At 44.9% G+C, this 18,898-nt stretch overlaps 1 protein-coding gene across 1 annotated transcript in view; it reads right to left on the bottom strand.

Moving 5' to 3' along the window:
• exoc4 (exocyst complex component 4) overlaps positions 1-18,898 on the bottom strand; it is a 707,051-nt gene that overhangs the window by 507,252 nt on the left and 180,901 nt on the right. The window lies entirely within an intron of this gene.

Here is an 18,898-nt window from a genome sequence, read left to right as displayed (position 1 = left end):
GAGTCGGGAGATTTTGGTTGGGGTGGAGGGGGCAGAGTATGCGGGTATAGTTATCTCAGACCATGCGCCCCACTAGCTGGAGCTTCAGATTAGATCGGGATGTGAGCAGAGGCCGGGGTGAAGGTTTGATTCGTGGTTGTTGGCGGATGGAGGTTTTTGTGATAAGGTGTGGGTGGCGATTCAGGAGTATGTGCAGTTGAATCAGAATGAGGAGGTGTCAGCGGCCATTTTTCGGGAAGCACAGAATTCAGTGGTCTGGGGGCAAATTACTTGGATTAAGGCTCGTGCGGTTAGGGAATGGAACATGGCTGTCTTGTGAGCAGATAATGGAGGTAGACAGGGAGTATTCGAGGGTGCCCACTGCAGAGAGATTGGCAAGGAGGAAAAGGTTGCAGGGGCAGTTTAATAGGTTGACAACGGGGAGGGTGGTAGCGCAACTGCGTAGGGCAAGAGGGGTGCAAGATGAATATGGGGAGAAGGCGAGCCACATGCTGGCACATCAGCTGTGGAGGCAGGCCGCATTGAGTGAAATATTGCAGATACGGACTGGGGCTGGAGATGTGGTGTCGGAGCAGGGGAAGATAAACAACGCATTTAGGGAATACCATCAGGGATGTACGAGGCAGATCCGGGAGGAGAGGAGGGGGCATGGGGCGGTTTCTGGATGAGTTGGAATTGCCCCAGGTGGTGAAGCACACATTCAGGCATTGCAGGAGCCCCTGGGTATGAGGGAGGTGCTGGATAGTATCAGTGGTATGAAGTCGGAGAAGGCCCTAGGGCCAGATGGGTACCCGGTGGAATTTTATGAGGACTTTGCGATGGACCTGGCACCACATCTGTTGCCAAACCTGCTTCATTATTTTGGGCAGAGAATGTGGATAAGGTGCGGCAATGGTGGGAAGCAAATGGGGTAGAGTGGGTTAGGATGGAGGAAGAATCTTGTGAGGGGTCTAGTTTGAGGGCAATGGTGACGCCAGAGTTACCAATGGCTCCACTTAGGTATTCAGGGAGCCTGGTGGTGAAGTCCATGGTGAAGATATGGAATCAGTTGAGAAGGCATTTTAAGGTGGAAGGGATGTCGTGTTAACGGCGCTGTGTGAGAATCATGGGTTTGAGCTGGGGAGAATGGATAATGTATACAGGAGGTGAAGGGAAGTGGGGCTGATCAAGGTGAGGGATCTGTATTTGGAGGAAGGATTTACCAGTCTGGAGGAGCTAAGGGACAGAGTAGAGCTGCCGAGGGGGAGAGAGTTCAGGTATCAGCAGGTTCGGGACTTTGCGTGAAAGTCTGGAAGGGGTTCCCTCGGTTGCTGGCGAAACACCCTTCTGGAGCAACTGCTGCTTTTGGATGTGGACGTGGAGGGCAGAATTGGGGACATATACAAGTGGCTGGGGGAGGGGAGGGGTGGTGCAGGAAAGCGAGCGGGTTGTGAAGATCAAGTAGCAATGGGAAGGGGAGTTGGGAGGGGAGATCAATTTGAGTATGGAGTGAGGCACTGTGTAGGGTAAACGGGACCTCCTCCTGTGCAAGGTTGAGCCTGATACAGTTTAGTGCACAGAGTGCATATGGCTCAGGCGAGAATGAGTGGGTTCTTTCAGGGAGTAGCAGATGACTGAGAGAGGTGTGGGCGGGGGCCAGTGAATCACGCGCACATGTTTTGGGGTTGCAAAAAATTGGGAAGATTCTGGGATCCCGGTCTCAGCCAGGATAGTGGAGGAGGAGGTGGACCCGGACCTTTTGGTGGCGATATTTGGGGTTTCAGACAAGCCGGAGCTCATGGAGGGGAGGAAGGCCAATGTCATGGCCTTCACCTTTGATTGCACGGTGGCGAATTTTCCTGGAGTGGCGGTTGGCATCACCACCGGAGGTAGCAGCTTGGTTGGGTGACCCTGTACGACTTCCTGTGGTTGGAGATTAAAATAAGCGTTAATGGGCTCAGCAGAGGGGTTTGAGATAATGTGGGGGATGTTTGTGACCGTGTTTGCGGAGCTGTTCGTTGCAGGGGTGAAAAAGGGGAAAACTTTGTACAGACTGTATAGTTGATTGCTGGGAAGTATTTTTCCCAGGGTATTTATGTGATGCAACAGGTTTTGATACAGGTTTGTAATAAAATACATTAAAAAAAAAATAAGTGGTGACATGTCTTGGCTGTGAGCCAATCGGCTGCTTTTATTTCCCAGGTCGTGGCAGATTCTCGATGTGGATTGGTCTGGATTATTCCAGAATGTCCTGCTGGTGACTTTCTGCTTTTTTGTTTTCAGTTTTGTTTGGGACCTGCAGAGCTAAGCAGAATCCTTTTGAGTCTCTCTTCCATAAGAGGGGAATTCTCTCACAAATCTTAGCTGGAACTTCCTTCAGGTACACAGAGCAGTTAGTGAATATTCGAAGCATGAAGACAGAGCTGGTGAAGGGAAGCGTTCCGGCTTCTTCTCCCATTAAAGTTACCGGACCACTCCAAGGCCTCATGAAAACCGCTGCTCTGATATTCTGTTTAAGTGAGACAGGCTGATGGTGAGTCTGCTGAAACTGAGCATCTTCTGTGGGTAAGGCTCAACCCAGCACAAATTAGAGTGTGTCCAGAGCGACTCTCACAGCCTCAGAAACCGGCCTGAGTGGTCCAGCTTGTAGATCCAACCACCTGAAGATTCAACACCTCGCATTCTGAAGGGATCACCGTCTTCAAAGACCTCAACCCAGCAACGAAGATCCTCAAATCTCTTATTCCTGTTAATCCCTGTTTTTTGTAATTCTTTCCCTGCCCCTTACCGGTTGTTTGTCTTGTGTGTGTCTGGGGGTGGGTGCAACCTGGTTTTGGGAATAGGTAGACTAGTAGACCATTGTTTCATTATTTGCATTATATGTTTATATTTTACTCTTGTTATAAATAAAGTTTGTTAATGTTTTACGTCTAAATCTGGTGCCGATAACTCATTGGAGCAGTCAAGGGTTAAAGATCTCAGGAAAATACACAACTGATTGGTCAGTTCACAGATGCTTGGACTCCGGGGTTTGTGGGGCTGGTACTGACCGTGCACTTGCCCAGACTGTCGCAACACCTCTGTAACGCTTCATTCTTTTGTGTTGATCAAAGCTTATTTCCTATTTCTAATTGCTCATACTGCATAGGCGGGAGTCTTTTTCAACATTGTTCAGTTGTGCAAAGAGCAACTTTGCAGTGAGTCTTGTTTTATTTGTGTGCTCCTTCTTTTCAACCTCCCATACATTCATTTCAATTCAACAGCAGCACTTTTTACTCATGAAACAAATCCATCAGGCATTTTAATGATTTCTTCTCCATTCTAGAGTCTCAGCAACTTCTGCCATTGGAATGCCTTGACTGAAATTCCAAGTTCAATCACCACTGACACACAAGGAGGAAACAGGAATCCAAATCATCAGGTGCAGCCAATACACTTTTACACCCTCACACATGTCCTACTTGAATAGCATACTCCTATAAATCTTGGTCAACAGTAAGCTGACTGAAATACATCAACATGAAGAAGATAAAATTAGAGAATAATCTTTATTGTCACAAGTCAGTATACATTAACACTGCAATGAGGTTACTGTGAAAAGCCCCTGGTCGCCACATTCCGGCGCCTGTTCGGCTACACAGAGGGAGAATTCAGAATGTCCAATTCACCTAACAAGCACGTCTTTCAGGACTTGGAGGAGGAAACCGGAGCACCCGGAGGAAATCCACGCAGACATAGGGAGAACGTGCAGATTCCACACAGACAGTGAGCCAAGCCGGGAATCGAACCTGGGACCCTGGAGCTGTGAAGCAACAGTGCTACCCACTGTGCTACCATACCGCCCATGATATTATTTTAACTATGCAAATAAGCAAAGTTGTAATAAATAATAGTGGAGCAACTGGACCATTTTGTAATGTCCACAATGGATTAACAGGAGTAGGTTAACAAATCATCGTGAAATACCTGATAGTTTTTCACCAACATAATGACAAATATGTTATCTCAGGCAGCACAACCACCTGGTAAGAAAATCACATTATATAAAATCTACCACAGACTTCAATTCTTTTTTGTTCTGACCTTTATTTCTTCCTGCACACAGAGCATGAAAATTTTAACCAATACCACCAAAACGACAGCTTAATTAATCTAATTTACTGTTTGTATGATCAAATTCTCTGCTGGAATTGCCTGCGTAACAACATCACAACCAGTTCCATTCTAACGGATTGCATGGAGAGCACTTTGGGACATGCTGACAATCTGAAAGGCACTACATAAATACATGCAGCAGACTTTAATGATGGCACGATTACTGAGTCCGCAACCTGTGTTTATGGAAGCACATTAACTGACTGAACAATGGCACTGTTGGGGGGCCTAGCAGACTCTCAGAAACCAAAAGGAATATCGGATCACAGCAATGGCTTGTCCAGAGAGGAACATTTTTAAGCAAGTTTATGAACAAACAACGGAAAAAGCAAACTCTTCACCCTCTCTCCCCACCCTGCATGCTCACTGGGTGTCCCTATAGGGAGAGCAGTCAGGAATAGGCTGCTGCTGATAGTGAGATATATAAATCAATATCAATGAAATATATTGCAATTGCATACAAATTTACTGACCTGAATTTGCTTTGCTAGAGCATAATTCATAATAAAAAATAAATATATATATATTCTTAAAACCAAAATGAGTTTAAATTCAATTGACAGGTCCGTGATGATATAAAAACTGACTGAAAATCATCAGCTCTACCAGGCTGAAGCACTGCGGTACAGCGCAATGTTTGTAGAACAAAGCAAAATTCACCTTTTCCTGATAGTTTTGTTTACTAATTTTTAAAACTGCCAGGCAGGAGCTCGGTGATACATGGTGATCAACACAGTGCCAATGCCACAAAGATTGACAGGAGCAGATGATTTGTGATAAAACTACATGACACATTGAATCCCAGAGGCAAAATCCAATTAAAAGGATTGGGGGAAAGCAGATACCACTAAGAAGGCTATATTTACACATGCTCATCAATTGTGACATTTAAAAAAAAATCTAATGATTGGGTAGACCAGCTATAAAAGACTTGCATTATTTTCTACTCTGTGGGGACGTCACTTTACAACATTTGTTGCAGTTACAGTGAGCTTTCTGAATAAAGGTAGCTCAAACCAGCTGGAATAATGGGACACAAAATAATTAACCAGGCTTCGAATATAATTATTTTCCATAGCTAACTGGTTTACTAATGATGCATCAGTCATTAGCTGGCTCTCATTTTCACACAATCAAAATGAGAGGGAGATCCAGAGTGCATGAAAACTGAATATTGATCGCTGCATTTCAGATGACAAGTCAATAACCCAAAATCTTAACTTTGTTGCTCTCGTCACTAATGCTGTCGGACCTGCTGTTTCCAACATTTTCGGTTTTCCTGTCAAATTTCCAGCACCTGCAGTATTTTGTTTTCGCCTCAAGGGTTGCTGAATTATTGCCTTCCTATGCTACAAATTGTTACTGGTGAATGGCACAAAGCAGAAAGGTGCTTTTGCTGCACCACCCAGCAGAACATTACGAAGCAGGAAAGGACAGTTGGTGCCTCCAATTTCCAATATGGTCGGGATTAGCACTGAGGAGTGAGGAAAAGAAGAGTTCATCCGACATTTGTGTGTCAGCAACATTGTGAACAGAATTGGAATATTTTATCTGATATTATTTAGAACAACATTTTAACTGCATTATAACTGTCACAATGTTACTATAGATAAGAAATATTAGAAATCTTCTGGTCATGTTTGCAATATTGCTTTTACTTATCAATGCAGGAAAAATGTGCTACGATTGTGACACTGATGGTTGCAAGGCTGAAGAGAAACAGGAAAGATGGAGTTACCCACAATATCCAGCTCAAGATTCACATTGGCAAAATCCCGTGCATCCTTGCAACTATGGCAACTGTACAAAAGAACATTCCTGAACTTGGAAACAAAATGTCATCCTATATTAAATCTAAATGACTAAATATCACATCAGTATGAAAACCATTATGTTGCCACATAAAGGTGGGATGGTGTTACAGATTCTATTGCAAACTAAACCAAATAACTACACCACAGTCCGTTTTTGTTCCATTAGTTTTCTTTCTATAAAATCAAAATTAATGTCCTTGGAGCAGTAAATGCACTGAGGACATTCTTAATTTCTATTCAATGTCAATTTACCACAGTTCAGCCAAGATGGGGAATCTCAGCAAAGGAAGGCAATTGAATTCACCTGTGATTGCATTGTGCCATTTGTATGCTCCAATGTACTGGATAGACGTGGGTGCAACCTCAACATTACATGAATTACATCAGGAAAATTTAGCACTAGATTACTTCAGGATGAATTTTGTGGTTCAATTATGTTGCAATACGCATCATTGGCATTGGTGTTTTCCAGAGAATGTTGACCCCATAACCAAGAATGACATGGTAGCACAGTGATTAGCACTATTGCTTCACAGCACCAAAGTCCCAAGTTCGATTCCCGCTTGGGTTACTGTCTGTGCGGAGTCTGCACGTTCTCCCAGTGTCTGCGTGGGTTTCCTCCGGGTACTCAGGTTTCCTCCCACAAGTCCCAAGACACGTGAATTGGCCATTCTGAATTCTCCCTCAGTATACCCAAACGGGGGCGGGATTCTCCAACCCCCCCCCCCGCCGGGTCGGAGAATCGCCGGGGGCTGGCGTGAATCCCGCCCCCACTGGTTGCCGAATTCTCCGGCACCGGATATTCGGCGGGGGCGGGAATCGAGCCGCATCGGTCGGCGGGCCCCCCCTGGCGATTCTCCGGCCCGCGCCGAAGTCCCGCTGCTGGGATGCCTGTCCCGCCGGCGAGAATCAATCCACCTCTCTTCCTGGCGGGACGAGGCAGTGTGGGCGGGCTCCAGGGTCCTGAGGGGGGCGTCCCCACGGTGGCCTGGCCCGCAATCAGGGCCCACCGATCCGCGGGCGGGCCTGTGCTGTGGGGGCACTCTTTTTCCTCCGTCTCGGCCACAGTCTTCACCATGGCCGACGCGGAAGAGACACCAGCAGCCACTGACGCACCCGCGCATGCGCGGAAGTCCGCCGATCAGCAGAGTCCTTTTGGCCCCGGCTGGCGTGGCGCCAAAGGCCTTTCCCGCCAGTCGGAGGCTCGCCAACCACTCCGGTGCGGGCCTAGCCCCTCAAGGTGAGGGCTTGGCCCCTAAAGGTGCAGAGAAATCCGGACCTTTGGGGCAGCCCGGCGCCAGAGTCGTTCACGCCACTCCATGCCGCCGGGACCCCCCACCCCGCCGGGTAGGGGAGAATCCCGGCCCAGGAGTGTGGCGACTAGGGGATTTTCAGAGTTACTTCATTGCACTTTAATGTAAGCCTACTTGTGACAATGAAGATTATTACATATTATATTAAGTACTGCTACAGATAGGTAGCTCCTCGTACCGTAATTGACTCATCATAAACTGGTTCAAACCATAATATTTTTAAAATAATATTTGTTCAATAGATATCAACTCCCAAGACAACTTGGAGGTAAACGCTGGTCAGGCAAGGGGTAAAACCAACGGAAAAATAGCTGGCAGAAACGCTTTTCCTTCGGTCCTTTATACACACAGATTATAATTACGTGACGGTGATAAGTTAAAGCAGATGTTGTCTCATAATTCTGGAGATGAGGAAAGGCAATTTGTCCAGAGTGCATCACCTGAGGTCAATTCATGCGTTTCGTGTTGAGCTATATTTTGAAAGTCCCAACCTTTCCCCTTGCATTCATTTGGCTTGAAAATTATTTCAATCATTTATCTCACTTGGCAGAGGAACAGAATTTAAATGATTCCAAAGCAACATAGGAACACACAGTATAAAGTCAGGAGTACGCCATTCAGGCCTGCTCTGCATTTCAATAAAATCATGGTTCATCTGGTTTCAGACTCAACTCCACTTTGCTGTTTGCCCCCCAGTACCCTTGACTCCCTTGTCTATCAACCATCTGTTGAACTCTGCCTTTTCAATTGTCAAGCCTCTTCGGCTTTCGAGGGAAAGGGATTTGACATACTAATGACCCTCAGAAAATATTTCTCCTCAGTTCCACCTTAAATGGCAGTCCTCATATTCTCTTGTATGAAAAGTGGACACAGGTTAACTGCAGAAGAGTGAGACAGTGTAGTGAGGGACATGATTTTTCATCCATGTGCACAGAAATTGAGTTTAGTGGTAAAAGTAAAATTGACCCTTAAGGATTTGCTTGTCCTTGTTAAAGATCAGAGCAGAACTGTATGAGAGATGACTACAGCGATTTTCAAATTCCAGATCAGAATTAGAATTACCAATTCAACCAAACATGTTTCAAAGTACTTCCACGATTCCACCCAATAATGGAGTTATGGTCCTATGACCACAACTACCATGACTTGAGGCAATTAAATGCTTCAATCTTATTTTTATTAACAGCATGCACTGCATATTTCGTCAAAAAAACCCACAATTAATTAAGAAGTATTGTCTTCTGAATGCTCGTCATGTCCTAGTATTAAAAAGATTGGGGTATCAGTGGATGGGTGATAAATTATTGCTTCATTGATTTATTGATGTCTTTTGGCACCGATTGAATGCATAGCTAAAAGTGGAATTATTCAAAATGCCATGACTGTCAAGAGATAGTCATCGTTTCAGATGATGAATTAACTATTGGACTTTAAGGTCTTGTCTGTAGAAATTCAGACCTTGTTTCAACAAATGTTTTGTAGCCATCTGGGGTGGCCACTCACAACTAGGGAGAGAGAAACTCGCAAAGCCTAGCGGGGAAAGTGGACAAGCCAAGACTCAAGCAGGCTCAGAGCCTGAAATGCATATTTGCAAGCAAGAAGTCCAGACAGTATCGAAACACCGACCAATTAGCATTTTAATGGGGCCGATTAGCATTTGATGGCCCATCATCACCAAAACAAAGGACTGGTACTTGAGCGACCGGTACAGTCCCAGACATTTTGGCGCCACTCCCTGTTCAGGGGAAGCGTAAACAACGGGGTCAGTGACCGCTTGGGACATGCCCAGCCATCCAGATCCCCGCCCACTTATTGGTTAGGAATCGAACAGAGTGATCAGGGATCACCCAATTAGTGGGGCCCGAACTGAAGGACCTCCCAAAAGAGCACGAAAAACCCCAAGTATAAGAAGAAGAGTTTGCCACATGTTTGTCCTCTCTTGGACCTGGTACCCCGGTCACGGCCATCTCCAATTGCAGCAACACCAGAAGCAAGTCCAAGTTCAATGCTCGCTACCAGACGGATGAGCCTAGCTGAACAACAGTTACTCCTTCGGACTCGATAGATCCAGAATCGAACAGCGGCCACTGTTCTCTGACCTAAGCCGGGTTCCCGAAGTTAAGTACAGGTTGTCTTAGTCGATAGGTGTAGTTAACTAGTAGTGTTTATGTTGCATGACTAATTGTGTGTAAATAAAGTACCCTTGACCTTGAACTAACTAACTGGTGTTTGGCTCTTTGATCGATAGTCCGTTGAACCTTGTGGTGGTATCATTTGATACCTGGCGGCTCTAAGCATTAGAATACAGATAACATAGAACATAGAACATAGAAAATACAGCACAGAACAGGCCCTTCGGCCCACGATGTTGTGCCAAACCTTTGTCCTAGATTAATCATAGATTATCATTGAATTTACAGTGCAGAAGGAGGCCACCCGGCCCTTTGAGTCTGCACCGGCTCTTGGAAAGAGCACCCCACCCAAACTCAACACCTTCACCCAACACCAAGGGCAATTTGGACATTAAGGGCAATTTATCATTGGCCAATTCACCTAACCTGCACATCTTTGGATTGTGGGAGGAAACCGGAGCACCCGGAGGAAACCCACGCAGACACGGGGAGGACGTGCAGACTCCGCACAGTCAGTGACCCAAGCCGGAATCGAACCTGGGACCCTGGAGCTGTGAAGCAATTGTGCTATCCACAATGCTACCGTGCTGCCCTTGAGAACAAATAAATCTACACTATATCATTTAACCGTAATCCATGTACCTATCCAATAGCTGCTTGAAGGTCCCTAATGTTTCCGACTCAACTACTTCCACAGGCAGTGCATTCCATGCCCCCACTACTCTCTGGGTAAAGAACCTACCTCTGATATCCCTCCTATATCTTCCACCTTTCACCTTAAATTTATGTCCCCTTGTAATGGTTTGTTCCACCCGGGGAAAAAGTCTCTGACTGTCTACTCTATCTATTCCCCTGATCATCTTATAAACCTCTATCAAGTCGCCCCTCATCCTTCTCCGTTCTAATGAGAAAAGGCCTAGCACCCTCAACCTTTCCTCGTAAGACCTACTCTCCATTCCAGGCAACATCCTGGTAAATCTTCTTTGCACCTTTTCCAAAGCTTCCACATCCTTCCTAAAATGAGGCGACCAGAACTGTACACAGTACTCCAAATGTGGCCTTACCAAAGTTTTGTACAGCTGCATCATCACCTCACGGCTCTTAAATTCAATCCCTCTGTTAATGAACGCGAGCACACCATAGGCCTTCTTCACAGCTCTATCCACTTGAGTGGTAACTTTCAAAGATGTATGAACATAGACCCCAAGATCTCTCTGCTCCTCCACATTGCCAAGAACTCTACCGTTAACCCTGTATTCCGCATTCATATTTGTCCTTCCAAAATGGACAACCTCACACTTTTCAGGGTTAAACTCCATCTGCCACTTCTCAGCCCAGCTCTGCATCCTATCTATGTCTCTTTGCAGCCGACAACAGCCCTCCTTACTATCCACAACTCCACCAATCTTCGTATCATCTGCAAATTTACTGACCCACCCTTCAACTCCCTCATCCAAGTCATTAATGAAAATCACAAACAGCAGAGGACCCAGAACTGATCCCTGCGGTACGCCACTGGTAACTGGGATCCAGGCTGAATATTTGCCATCCACCACCACTCTCTGACTTCTATCGGTTAGCCAGTTCGTTATCCAACTGGCCAAATTTCCCACTATCCCATGCCTCCTTACTTTCTGCATAAGCCTACCATGGGGAACTTTATCAAATGCCTTACTAAAATCCATGTACACTACATCCACTGCTTTACCTTCATCCACATGCTTGGTCACCTCCTCAAAGAATTCAATAAGATTTGTAAGGCAAGACCTACCCCTCACAAATCCGTGCTGACTATCCCTAATCAAGCAGTGTCTTTCCAGATGCTCAGAAATCCTATCCTTCAGTACCCTTTCCATTACTTTGCCTACCACCGAAGAAAGACTAACTGGCCTGTAATTCCCAGGGTTATCCCTAGTCCCTTTTTTGAACAGGGGCACGACATTCGCCACTCTCCAATCCCCTGGTACCACCCCTGTTGACAGTGAGGACGAAAAGATCATTGCCAACGGCTCTGCAATTTCATCTCTTGCTTCCCATAGAATCCTTGGATATATCCCGTCAGGCCCGGGGGACTTGTCTATCCTCAAGTTTTTCAAAATGCCCAACACATCTTCCTTCCTAACAAGTATTTCCTCGAGCTTACCAATCTGTTTCACACTGTCCTCTCCAACAATATCGCCCCTCTCATTTGTAAATACAGAAGAAAAGTACTCGTTCAAGACCTCTCCTATCTCTTCAGACTCAATACACAATCTCCCGCTACTGTCCTTGATCGGACCTACCCTCGCTCTAGTCATTCTCATATTTCTCACATATGTGTAAAAGGCCTTGGGGTTTTCCTTGATCCTACCCGCCAAAGATTGTTCATGCCCTCTCTTAGCTCTCCGAATCCCTTTCTTCAGTTCCCTCCTGGCTATCTTGTATCCCTCCAATGCCCTGTCTGAACCTTGTTTCCTCAGCCTTACATAAGTCACCTTTTTCCTCTTAACAAGACATTCAACCTCTCTTGTCAACCATGGTTCCCTCACTCGACCATCTCTTCCCTGCCTGACAGGGACATACATATCAAGGACACGTAGCACCTGTTCCTTGAACAAGTTCCACATTTCATTTGTGTCCTTCCCTGCCAGCCTATGTTCCCAACTTATGCACTTCAATTCTTGTCTGACAACATCGTATTTACCCTTCCCCCAATTGTAAACCTTGCCCTGTTGCACGTACCTATCCCTCTCCATTACTAAAGTGAAAGTCACAGAATTGTGGTCACTATCTCCAAAATGCTCCCCCACTAACAAATCTATCACTTGCCCTGGCTCATTACCCAGTACTAAATCCAATATTGCCCCTCCTCTGGTCGGACAGTCTACATACTGCGTTAGAAAAGCTTCCTGGACACACTGCACAAACACCACCCCATCCAAACTATTTGATCTAAAGAGTTTCCACTCAATATTTGGGAAGTTAAAGTCGCCCATGACTACTACCCTATGACTTCTGCACCTTTCCAAAATCTGTTTCCCAATCTGTTCCTCCACATCTCTGCTACTATTGGGGGGCCTATAGAAAACTCCTAACAAGGTGACTGCTCCTTTCCTATTTCTGACTTCAACCCATACTACCTCAGTAGGCTGATACTCCTCGAACTGCCTTTCTGCAGCTGTTATACTATCTCTAATTAATAATGCCACCCCCCCCACCTCTTTTACCACCCTCCCTAATCTTATTGAAACATCTATAACCAGGGACCTCCAACAACCATTTCTGCCCCTCTTCTATCCAAGTTTCCGTGATGGCCACCACATCGTAGTCCCAAGTACCGATCCATGCCTTAAGTTCACCCACCTTATTCCTGATGCTTCTTGCGTTGAAGTATACACACTTCAACCCCTCTCCGTGCCTGCAAGTACTCTCCTTTGTCAGTGTTCCCTTCCCCACTGCCTCATTACACGCTTTTGCGTCCTGAATATCGGCTACCTTAGTTGCTGGACTACAAATCCGGTTCCCATTCCCCTGCCAAATTAGTTTAAACCCTCCCGAAGAGTACTAGAAAACCTCCCTCCCAGGATATTGGTGCCCCTCTGGTTCAGATGCAACCCGTCCTGCTTGTACAGGTCCCACCTTCCCCAGAATGCGCTCCAATTATCCAAATACCTGAAGCCCTCCCTCCTACACCATTCCTGCAGCCACGTGTTCAACTGCACTCTCTCCCTATTCCTAGCCTCGCTATCACGTGGCACCGGCAACAAACCAGAGATGACAACTCTGTCTGTCCTGGCTTTTAACTTCCAGCCTAACTCCCTAAACTTGTTTATTACCTCCACACCCCTTTTCCTACCTATGTCGTTGGTACCAATGTGCACCACGACTTCTGGCTGCTCACCCTCCCCCTTAAGGATCCTGAAGACACGATCCGAGACATCCCTGGCCCTGGCACCCGGGAGGCAACATACCTTCCATAACATAGAAAGGGCAAACTCACTGATTGCCATAATTGGAACAGAGCCACAGAAAGGACAGAGTAAACGAAGAAAAGGCAACAGTTTCATATAATGAATAGACTACTGTATTTCAGTGCATTTAGCAATAAAAATATAGCAACTAATTAGTTACAGCAAGGTCAATGGCCAGCAGTGGCATGAGAAACCTATTCTCCTGAGGATGCACACGTAGACATGGAATTATTCTTGACGGATGCCAGTCAATCTTAAGTAATGGCCAATGTTTGATTAATAAATCATCCTCCATGTAACAGACATCTATTTGAACAAATCAGGGGGTTGCAACTGAGAATTGGAAACCAATGAGAGCAAATGAGGGATTAGACCAGCGATAAGGATTCCCTTAAAAGTAAGACCTCGTGGTCATGGTTTTGTTCCTGAATTCTTGAATCATCTATCATTTTGTTTGTGTTTAAAGTGATTTATTTATGATTTTATGTTCAATGCTTTTTTTTAAACCATGTGTTTGGACATCAAACAATGTGTTGTTTGATGTGTTGTTTCTAAGTTTTGATTCAACTGTATTCAAGCAAATAATTAGCAATAAAGTTGTATTTTGACACCTCCAATCAACCAGACTATTGACTCTTATTAGAAGATAAAATAAGAGATCCTACAATGGGTAACCAAAAACAGTTCGTGTGATATCAATTATTTTATGCCAGCAAACAGAATTTGAGTGATAAGCTACAGTCAAAGTTGATGAATTTGATCTGGCTGTTGTGAACCAAAGTTAGGGGGCACTTAAGCTACAAGGAGGCGGCAATGAAGCTGCAAAGGGACATAGACCAGCAAAGCGAATAGGAAAGAAAGGAACACACAGGATATAATGTGGTCAAGTGTGATATCATCAAATTTGTTCGAAAGAATGGAAAAGCAGAATTTGTTGTAAAAGGTGAGAGACAAATAAATGCTGGGTTTCAAAAGAGTTTCAACTGGTCTGTTTCAGATTCCCCCTTGTTCTCAGGCAAATCTGCATTGTTTTAAATACGATTGATATTTTTTTTAGCAATCCTACTGTGAGAGCAAGTGACCTTACTTGTGGACTCAGTGTTAGTCAGATCAGAACTCAATTCAAAATCTGTCTCAAAATGTCTGAATGCCTTATCGCCATCCCGAAAAGACAACATCTTCCCAAACTGATCTGAAAACACATCAACTCCACAGGCTGAAATCACATCAACTCCCCAGGCTGAAAAAACATCAACTCCACAGGCTGAAATCACATCAACTCCCCAGGCTGAAATCACATCAACTCCCCAGGCTGAAATCACATCAACTCCCCAGGCTGAAATCACATCAACTCCCCAGGCTGAAATCACATCAACTCCCCAGGCTGAAATCACATCAACTCCCCAGGCTAAAAGCACATCAACTCCCCAGGCTGAAATCGCATCAACTCCCCAGACTGAAATCACCAACTCCCTCGGCTGAAAACACATCAACTCCCCAGGGACTCCCCACCATCAATAACCAGTGCATTAGCCCAAGTTTCTATGATGATCAATTGCACCTCTGGCTCCCCAAAGCTTTTTTGTCTTGCAAAACAAGATTTGTTTGGAAAAACATGACTACTGCAGTCAAACACAGTCTAACCCAGGCTTTTAGCCCTTAAGTTGCCAAATGTTTATAATCCAATAACTCTGAAATCCTTCATTCGTCATAATGGTGAATCTTTGGAATTCTCTCTCCCAGGGCTTGGATGCTCAATCGATCAGTACATTCAACTGAAACGGATTGATTTCCTTAGTGTTCAAAAATCTAAGAATACGGGGTAGGGTGGGAAAGTAGATTTGATGTAGCAGTTCAGCCATGATCTTGTTGAATGGCAGAGCCAGTTCCATGAGACTTATGACTTACTACTGTTCTTGTTTCTTACAATTTTACATTTGGGAAGCTGCATACTGTTTCGAACTTGGTATTGTAAAAAAGATATTAAGAAAATGAAGAACTTACATTTATATTCATGCCCTTGGGACATCCCAGAATATTTTACAACCAACTGATTACTTTTGAAGTGGAGTTGGTATTGAAACATGTGAAGCACAGTATCCAATTTACTCACAACAAAGTTACACAAATACTAAATGAATAGATAATATATTTTGGCTGAGTGAGCTGATAAATAAATGTGAGCCAGGATATTGGAAGAATGAAGAACTACACGCTCTTCTTCAAATAGTAGCATGTGATGTTTTACATTTCACCTACGCCCAGACAGATGAGAATCATAGGATCCCTACAGGGCAGAAGGATGCCATTCGCCTAATTAGGACTGCACCGACCCTCCGAAGGAGCACCCCACCCATGTCCACTCACCATCCACCCCACCCCATCCCTATAACTGAACCTGCACATTCCAGGACACTAACAGGCAATTTAGCCTGGCCAATCCACAAATCTGCACATCTTTGGATTGCAGTAGGAAACCGGAGCACCCAGAGGAAACCCACGCAAATGGGGAGAACATGCAAAATCCACACACAGTTACCCAAGGCCTGAATTGAAACCAGGCCCCTGGCACCGTGAGGTAGTATTTCGAACCACTGTGCCACCATGCTGCCCAGTTTAACTGCTCATCCAAATAGACAGGGTTGCAAGACAGGAAAGAAGAGCTACTAAACTGAGTACAGGACATGTGTGACGTGCAAATTGCTTATAGAATCATAGAGTGGGAAAAGAACAGGATGCTAGTTGGCCCATCATGGTTTTGCCAGCTCTCTACAAGAAAGATTTGGCTCGTTCCAATCTCCTCCCTTTTTGCCGTAGCCCTACACATTTATTCCCGTCAGATAATTGCCCAACTACTTTAAAAAAAAGCCACATTTGAATCTGCCTCCACCGAGTCTTTGGACGGTATGTTTCAGATCCTAACCGCTAACCGCTCAGCATTTCAAAACATTTTTCCACATGTTGCCTTTGATTCTTTTGCCACTCATCTTAAATTGGTGGTCTCTAGCCCTTGACGCTTCTGTCAATTTCCTCCCTATTTACACTGTTTTGAGCCCCTATGGCTTTGAATACTTTGAGAAAAATCTTCTTTCAACCTTCTCCTTTCCAAGTGGAACATCTCCAGCTTCACTAATTTGTTCAAACGGAAGTCACTCACCACCACAGGAATTCTCATAAATCTTTTCTGCAACATTGTAAGTTTTCACATCCTTTCTGAAGCATGCTGCCCAGAATTGGACACAATATCTCACTGAGGCTAAGGCAGAATTTTATACAGATTCACCATAACTTCCATGCTTTCTTCCGCTATTCTAAAGCCAGGGATCCCATAAGCCTGCCCTACCACCTTCAACACTGGATAAAAGCAAATTACTGCGGACGCTGGAATTTGAAACCAAATAGAAAATGCTGGAAAATCTCAGCAGGTCTGGCAGCATCTGTAGGGAAAAAAAAGAGCTAACAAGCTTGACAAAGGGTCATCTGGATTCGAAACGTGAGCTCTTTTCTCTCCCTACAGATGCTGCCAGACCTGCTGTGATTTTCCAGCATTTTCTCTTTGGCTGCCACCTTCAATAATTTGCGCACAAATACCCACAGAACCTGAAGACCATGCACTGCCTTTAGAACTGTACCCTTCATTTCATATTGCTTTTCCTTATTCTTCCAAAAATGAATCACTTCAAACTTCTGTACACACAATTTCATCTTCCACATGTCCATCATTCCACCAGCCTGTCTAAGTCTTCTTAAAATACATCATGAGCCTTCCAAGTTATGCATCATAGAATTTACAGTGCAGAAGGAGGCCATTCGGCCGATCGGGTCTGCACCGGCCCCTGGAAAGAGCACCCTACCCAAGCCCACACTTCCACCCTATCCCCATAACCCCACTTAACCTTTTTGGACACTAAGGGCAATTTAGCATGGCCAATACACCTAACCTGCACATCTTTGGACTGTGGGAGGAAAGCAGAGCACCCGGAGGAAACCCACGCACACACGGGGAGAACGTGCAAACTCAGCACAGACAGTGACCCAAGCCGGGAATCGAACCTGGGACCCTACAGCTGTGAAGCAACTGTGCTAACCACTTTGCTACTGTGCTGCCCATGGTATCATCTGCAAATTTTCAATTGCACCCGACACACCCAAGTCTCTGTCATTAGTATAGATTAATGAGAGTGGTAGTCTAAATATCAAGCCCAGGGGAACCCACTATATATTGCCCTCTAGTTCAAAAAACAGAATAATTCACCACTACTCTGTTTACTGTCATTCAGCCAACTTTGCATTCACACTGCCACTGTCCTTTCAATTCCCATGGGCTTCAATTTTGGTGACATGTTTGTTGCGGAGCACTTGATCAAACGTCTTTTGGAAGTTCCTGTATGGCACATCAACCACCATTAACCTCAACAACCTTCTCAGTTACTTCATCAAAAACTCTAATTAGGTAAGTAAGATTTTCCTCAACAGATGTATTTAATTAATTCACATTTGTCCGAAAGGCTGTTAGTTTTGTCCTGGATTATCATTTCTAAAAGCTTTTCCGACATAAAGGTTAAACTTGGTCTGTAGTTACTGAACTATTCCTTACATCATTTTTTGAACAAGGATGTAACATTTGAGCAGGGACGTCTTGATGCAACACCTGGAATACGGTCTGCAGTTTTGGTCTCCTTATCTGAGGAAGGACGTTCTTGCTCGAGAGGGAATGAAAAGGTTTACCAGACCGATTCCTGGATGGCGGGACGGATGTATGAGGAGAGATTGAATCGGTTAGGATTGTATTCGCTGAAGTTCAGAAGAATGAGGGGGGGATCGCATAAGAACCTATAAAATTCAAACAGGACTGGACAGGGCAGATGCGGGAAGGATGTTCCCGATGGGAGGGTGTCCAGAACCAGAGGTCACAGTGTGAGGATATGGGGTAGAGATGAGGAGAAATATTTTCACCCAGAGAGTGATCGGCCTGTGGAATTCGGTACCACAGGAAGTAGCGGAGGCCAAAACAATCCATGTTTTTAAGAAGCAGTTACTTATAGCACTTAGGTCGAATCAAAGGGTATGGGGATGAAAGTGGGATTAGGCTATTGAGTTGGATGATCAGCCATGATCCAACTGAATGGCGGAGCAGGCTTGAAAGGCCAAATGGCCTCCTCCAATCCTATTTTCTACCTTTCTATGACTTTGGCAGCAACTTCTTACTTGGAAAAGACATATGCAAAGTAGTCAGTCAATCAATGCTTCAGCCATGCCCTCTGCCTCACATCCTCTTTTTGATCCTTCTCAGTCCCACTCCTTTTACCCACTTTTATAATTCATTTCCCTACAGAAGACTTTGGAATTCTGTTGTCTATTGGTTGCCAGTCTCACTCTGTTCACTCGCCTTCTGTTGCTCCTAGATCCTCAGTAAACTTTCTATATTCAGTCTGGTTCTCAATTTTATTATCAATCTGACACCTGTCATAAACTTCAAAACCAAAAAGGACGGTAAGGATTGAAGACTCAGTTTTTTTTTCTGTCCTATCAGAAGTTCATAAATAAGTGGCCAG

The sequence above is a fragment of the Scyliorhinus torazame genome, chromosome 13, assembly GCF_047496885.1.
Source record: "Scyliorhinus torazame isolate Kashiwa2021f chromosome 13, sScyTor2.1, whole genome shotgun sequence".
Lineage (NCBI taxonomy): Eukaryota > Metazoa > Chordata > Chondrichthyes > Carcharhiniformes > Scyliorhinidae > Scyliorhinus > Scyliorhinus torazame.
The sequence above is the reverse complement of the archived record's forward strand: the minus strand, read 5'-3'. Positions and strand labels throughout refer to the sequence as shown.